The sequence below is a fragment of the Bufo gargarizans genome, chromosome 6, assembly GCF_014858855.1.
Source record: "Bufo gargarizans isolate SCDJY-AF-19 chromosome 6, ASM1485885v1, whole genome shotgun sequence".
NCBI lineage: Eukaryota > Metazoa > Chordata > Amphibia > Anura > Bufonidae > Bufo > Bufo gargarizans.
Window position 1 is genome coordinate 240,858,642 of NC_058085.1, and position 6,000 is coordinate 240,864,641.

The 6,000-nt window shown below is 46.2% G+C and overlaps 1 protein-coding gene across 2 annotated transcripts in view; it reads right to left on the minus strand.

The window, feature by feature from the left end:
* LOC122941353 (oocyte zinc finger protein XlCOF7.1-like) overlaps window positions 1-5,628 on the minus strand; it is a 28,394-nt gene extending 22,766 nt beyond the window's left edge. Inside the window, exon 1 of one of the 2 annotated variants that reach the window (XM_044298527.1) lies at window positions 5,587-5,628. The gene's annotated coding sequence lies outside the window, so the exon portion shown is untranslated. Of the gene's footprint in view, window positions 1-5,482 lie in introns of both variants that reach the window. The other variant, XM_044298526.1, reaches the window with a different exon arrangement.
* Between the last annotated feature and the right edge of the window lie 372 nt (window positions 5,629-6,000).

The following is a 6,000-nucleotide window of genomic DNA, read 5'->3' on the forward strand; positions in this document are numbered from 1 at the left end:
TGTAAGACAGGCTTGCTTTTTTTCTTGGGTAGTCTCAGGGAATACCCCCTAAATTTAGTTGACCAAATGGCAAACAAGGGGTATTCTTCTGAAGAGGCCTACAGGCTTCTGACCCAGTCGGATGAGGAATGGGAACCCTCATCTGACGAATCCAGCAGGTCAGAATATGAACCTGTAAAAAGCTGTGGCAGTCTGACCCAAAGTTCGGACGAGGAGGTTGAGGTCCCTGATACCACCAGGCGTACCCGGCCCCGTGTTGCTGGACCACAGGTTGCGCAGGATCCGCTTCAAGGGCAGCAGAGTGGGGCTGGCGCTGTCGGATTACGTGGTGAGGCATACACCAGCAGCGCAGCTCATCCTGGACCTAGTACCAGCACTGCAGTACAACATGGTGAAGTAGCGAGCACCAGAAGGGCAGTCGAAGCTGGTACGGTGGCACGTGCATTAGTTCCCCCGTCGCAGCCACCGCACAGACAGGCCTGTAGAGCCCCTAGAGTCCCTGAGGTGCTGGCAAACCCTGATTGGCAGCCCCCAACTTCAGCCGCACCAATAGTTCCCCCTTTCACCGCCCAGTCTGGAGTTCGGGTTGAGACAGCTCAAATCGGTTTGGCACAGGGGTTTTTTGAGCTGTTCTTGACTGCGGAGCTCTTGGACTTAGTTGTGGCAGAAACAAACCGATATGCCACTGAATTTATAGCCGCCAACCCGGGAAGCTATTATGCCCAGTCTTTCCTGTGGAAACCAGTCCAAGTTTCCAAATTTAAAATTTTTCTGGGCCTTCTCCTCAACATGGGTTTAACCAAAAAGCATAAATTGCGGTCATATTGGTCCACGAACCCAATTCATCACATGCCCATGTTCTCTGCTGCCATGTCCAGGACACGATTTGAGACCATCCTGTGTTTCCTGCACTTTAGCGACAACACCACCTCCCGTCCCAGAGGCCACCCAGCTTTTGACCGCCTCCACAAAATTCGGCCCCTCATAGACCACTTCAACAACAAATTTGCAGATTTGTAAACCCCTGAGCAAAACATCTGCGTAGATGAGTCCCTTATACATTTTACCGGGCGCCTTGGCTTCAAACAATACTTCCCAAGCAAGCGTGCCTGGTATGGGGTCAAATTGTATAAGCTCTGTGAAAGGGCCACAGGCTATACCAACAAATTTCGGATCTATGAGGGTAAAGATCAGACCCTGGAGCCGGTCAGTTGCCCTGACTACCTGGAGAGCAGTGGGAAGACAGTCTGGGACTTGGTGTCACCCTTATTTGGCAAGGGGTACCATCTTCATGTGGACAATTTCTACACAAGCGTGCCCCTCTTCAGGCATTTGTTCCTAGAACAGATTGGCTGCTGTGGCACCGCGCGACCTAGTCGCCGGGGCTTCCCCCAACGGCTCGTTACCACCCGTCTTGCAAGGGGAGAGAGGATTGCCTTGTGCAATCAAGAACTGCTCGCGGTGAAATGGAGAGACAAGCGTGACGTTTACATGCTCTCCTTCATTCACGCAGACACGACAATCCAAATTGAACGAGCAACCAGTGTCATTGAAAAGCCCCTCTGTGTCCACGACTATAAATGGCTCATGGGAGGGGTGGACTTCAATGACCAGATGTTGGCTCCTTATCTACTTTCCCGCAGGACCAGATGCTGGTATAAGAAGGTGTCTGTATATTTTGGCTGTATATATAATAGTTTTGTTGTCTACAGTAAGGCTGGGAGAACAGGATCCTTCCTCAAATTTCAGGAAGAGATCATCGAGAACCTCCTGTATCCAGGAGGTTCCGTGGCCCCATCCACCAGTGTAGTGAGCCGTCTACACGAGCGACATTTCCCCAGTGTCGTTGTTGGTACCTCAAACCGACCGTCACCCGAAAAAAATGTTGTGTCTGTAGCAGGAGTGGAATAAGGCGTGACACCCGCTATTTCTGTCCTGACTGCCCTGACCACCCTGCCCTATGCTTAGGGGAGTGTTTCCGGAAGTACCACACACAGGTACACTTACCATAGGGATTGCGTTTCACAGGACAGGCACACAGGGCTATTAGGGCCCATTCACACAGAGCTGCTGCAAACCTCTCCTTTCACCTGGGACAAAGTGCATAATGTACTTCGCCACATCTTTGGGCGATTTGCGCTTTGCACATTGTACCATGGGGAAGGAGAGGTTTGTCCTATAAAAAGGTAAAAAAATAAAAATAAAAAAATCACCGGTAAGCAAAAAAGTTTACGTTCTGTTCAAAAAGTTAAAGGGGTTGTCCGGGTTCAGAGCTGAACCCGGACATACCCTTATTTTCACCCCGGCAGCCCTCCTGAGCCTGGCATCGGAGCATCTCATGCTCCGATGCGCTCCCGTGCCCTGCGCTAGATCGCGCAGGGCACAGGCTCTTGTGTTTTCAATAACACACTGCCGGGCGGTAACTTCCGCCCAGCGGTGTGTTCGGTGACGTCACCGGCTCTGAGGGGCGGGCTTTAGCTCTGCCCTAGCCGTTTTACTGGCTAGGGCAGAGCCAAATCCCGCCCATCAGTGCCGGTGACGTCACCGGGCTGCCTGTCAGCCCCATAGAGAGCCCCGGTACGTCACCGGAACTCAGAAAAATGCCTTTGCCCTGCGCGATTTAGCGCAGGGCAAAGGAGAGCATCGGAGCATGAACTGCTCCGATGCTCATGTCAGGGGGGCTGCCTGGGTGAAAATGGAGGTATGTCCAGGTTCAGCTCTGAACCTGGACACCCCTTTTAAATAAAGTTTATATGTTCCATTCAAATGTTATTATAAAGTTAATAAATTTATTGCGTTGCGGCCTGTTTTTTTCTTTTTTGTTTTGTTTTGGTTTTTTTACCTTCCAGGTAGACCAACCGATCGACTAGCTGCAGCACTGATGTGCATTCTGACAGAAGCATTGCGCTGCTGTTAGATTACACAAAAGTCGGTGTATGCGGCGCTGCAAGACGAGATTTCTCCTCTGCAGTAAAAGATACCTTTGCCGAGGCATATGAGCTGAGGAGGTGGCGGTGTTCATATGCTTTGGCAAACACTTTGTATATAAAAAAATTAATAAAAAATCCCGGCAATGATTTATTCATCCACATCGATTGATGTGAATGGAGAAATCGGGTTTGCCAGGGCATACAAGCTAAGTGGGTATGGATGTTGGGCGGCGCTCCTATGTCCTGGCAGACGCCTTTCCCCTCCTTTTTTTTTGGGCAGAGATTTTTTCATCCACATTGCTCAATGCGAATGAAGAAATCTGTGCCGTTCATTTTTTCTTTCAGCCCAGAGGCTTAACGATAAAAAAATATATCATTACCTGTATGCTCAATGTAAGGAGAATAGCAGAAACTCCTAATGCTGACCATACATGTAATGATTCCGGAGACCCTCAAATGCCAGGGCAGTACAAACACCCCACAAATGACCCCATTTTGGAAAGAAGACACCCCAAGGTATTCGCTGAGGTGCATATTGAGTCCATGAAAGATTGAAATTTTTGTCCCAATTTAGAGGAAAGGGAGACTTTTTGAGTAAAAAAAATAAAAAATCAATTTCCGCTAACTTGTGCAAAAAAAAAAAATCTTCTATGAACTAGCCATGCCCCTTATGGAATACCTTGGGGTGTCTTCTTTCCAAAATGGGGTCACATGTGGAGTATTTATACTGCCCTAGCATTTTAGGGGCCCTAAAGCGTGAGAAGAAGTCTGGGATCCAAATGTCTAAAAATGCCATCCTAAAAGGAATTTGGGCCCCTTTGCGCATCTAGGCTGCAAAAAAGTGTCACACATGTGGTATCGCCGTACTCAGGAGAAGTTGTATTTTGGGGTGTCATTTTACATATACCCATGCTGGGTGAGATAAATATCTCGGTCAAATGCCAACTTTGTATAAAAAAATTGGAAAAAGTTGTCTTTTTACCGAGATATTTCTCTCACCCAGCATGGGTATATGTAAAAAGACACCCCAAAACACATTGCCCAACTTCTCCTGAGTACGGAGATACCACATGTGTGACACTTTTTTGCAGCCTAGGTGGGTAAAGGGGCCCACATTCCAAAGAGCACCTTTAGGATTTCACAGGCCATTTTATTTTTTTTATTTTATTTTTTCAAACTACTTCTCACGCATTAGGGCCCCTAAAATGCCAGGGCAGTATAACTACCCAACAAGTGACCCCATTTTGGAAAGAAGACACCACAGGTATTTCGTGATGGGCATAGTGAGTTCATGGAAGTTTTTATTTTTTGTCACAAGTTAGTGGAATATCAGACTTTGTAAGGAAAAAATAAATAAAAAAAATCAGCATTTACAGCTAACTTGTGACAAAAAATAAAAAGTTCTATGAACTCACTATGCCCATGAGCGAAAACCTTAGGGTGTCTACTTTCCGAAATGGGGTCATTTGTGGGTTTTTTCTACTGTCTGGGAATTGTAAAACCTCAGGAAACATGACAGGTGCTCAAAAAGTCAGAGCTGCTTCAAAAAGCAGAAATTCACATTTTTGTACCATAGTTTGTAAACGCTATGACTTTTACACAAACATTTTTTTTTTATCAAAGACATGTAGAACAATACATTTAGAGAAAAAATTATATATAGATGTCGTTTAAAAAAAAAAAATTACAACTGAAAGTGAAAAATATTATTATTTTTTTAAAATTTCGATAAATTTTGATTAATAACAAAAAAAGTAAAAATGTCAGCAGCAATGAAATACCACCAAATGAAAGCTCTATTAGTGAGAAGAAAAGGAGGTAAAATTCATTTGGGTGGTAAGTTACATGACCGAGCGATAAACGGTGAAAGTAGTGTAGTGCCGAAGTGTAAAAAGTGCTCTGGTCATGAAGGGGGTTTAAGCTAGGGGAGCTGAGGTGGTTAAATTATGTTTTAACCCTTAATGGACATTTTACTTAGCATTCTGTATTTAAGAATGTTATTATTTCCAGTATAACCATGTTAGAATGGAAAATAATAAAGTAAATGGACTTTAATGGGTCCCAGGGCTCATCTCATCATCTCCTAACAACCATGCGTAAAAATTGCACCGCATCCGCACTTGCTTGCGACCTTCACGCAGCCCCATTCACTTCTATGGGGCCAGCGCTGCGTGAAAAAGGCAGAATATAGAGCATGCTGCGATTTTCACGCAACGCACAAGTGATGCGTGAAAAACATCGCTCATGTGCACAGCCCCATTGAAGTGAATGGGTCCGGATTCAGTGCGGGTGCAATGCGTTCACGTTACGCATTGGACCCGCGTGGAAAACTCACCCCGTGTGAAAGGGGCGTAAAGGTTTGGTTTAGGGACAGCATCCTACTAAACACTGATAAAACCATGAAAAAGTCCACTATTTAGATCCCACAAAACACGAATATAGGAACCCCATGAGCACAGGAGTATCACAATTAGCCGAAAATCGTTTAACCATTTGGTGACAAGGGGATTCCATCCTCCACACCAGCGATGACAAGCAGTGTCCTGTATTACCTACAAAGCTGCAGTCACGTGACTCAGAACCTTGCAGTCATTATCTGTCCAGGCCGATCTCCCCTGCACCCGGTTACGGGTTGGGCCCCTCTTGTATTTCTTACCCACACCCAAGTTGGCGATGGATGCCTCCCTCCCTGCACGTGACGATATTATACACCCAGCTGTTTCAATTTTTTATTACTGGTATCTACTTCCGCATACTGCTGTCAAAGACTACAAGAAAATGGCGGCTGAGGTGAGGAAGGAGTTAGTGACTAGAATAGAATCGCTCCTGGTAGGTATGATATCAGAGGAAGGGGCGTGGTCTCCTAGGCTAGTGGGCGGGGCCACAAAATTGACAACCTTCAGAGCAGGTTGGTGGAGAGCTGCTGGTACTGCAGGTTGGCAAGTGTATAGGAAGAATGATTTCTTTTCCGCTTGGGGCAGGTGGCTGAAGGGAGGGTAGTGATGCTTTTACATGGGACTGTATTTTGGAGGGGACTGAAGGGAGGATAGTGAAGTGATGCTTTTTACAT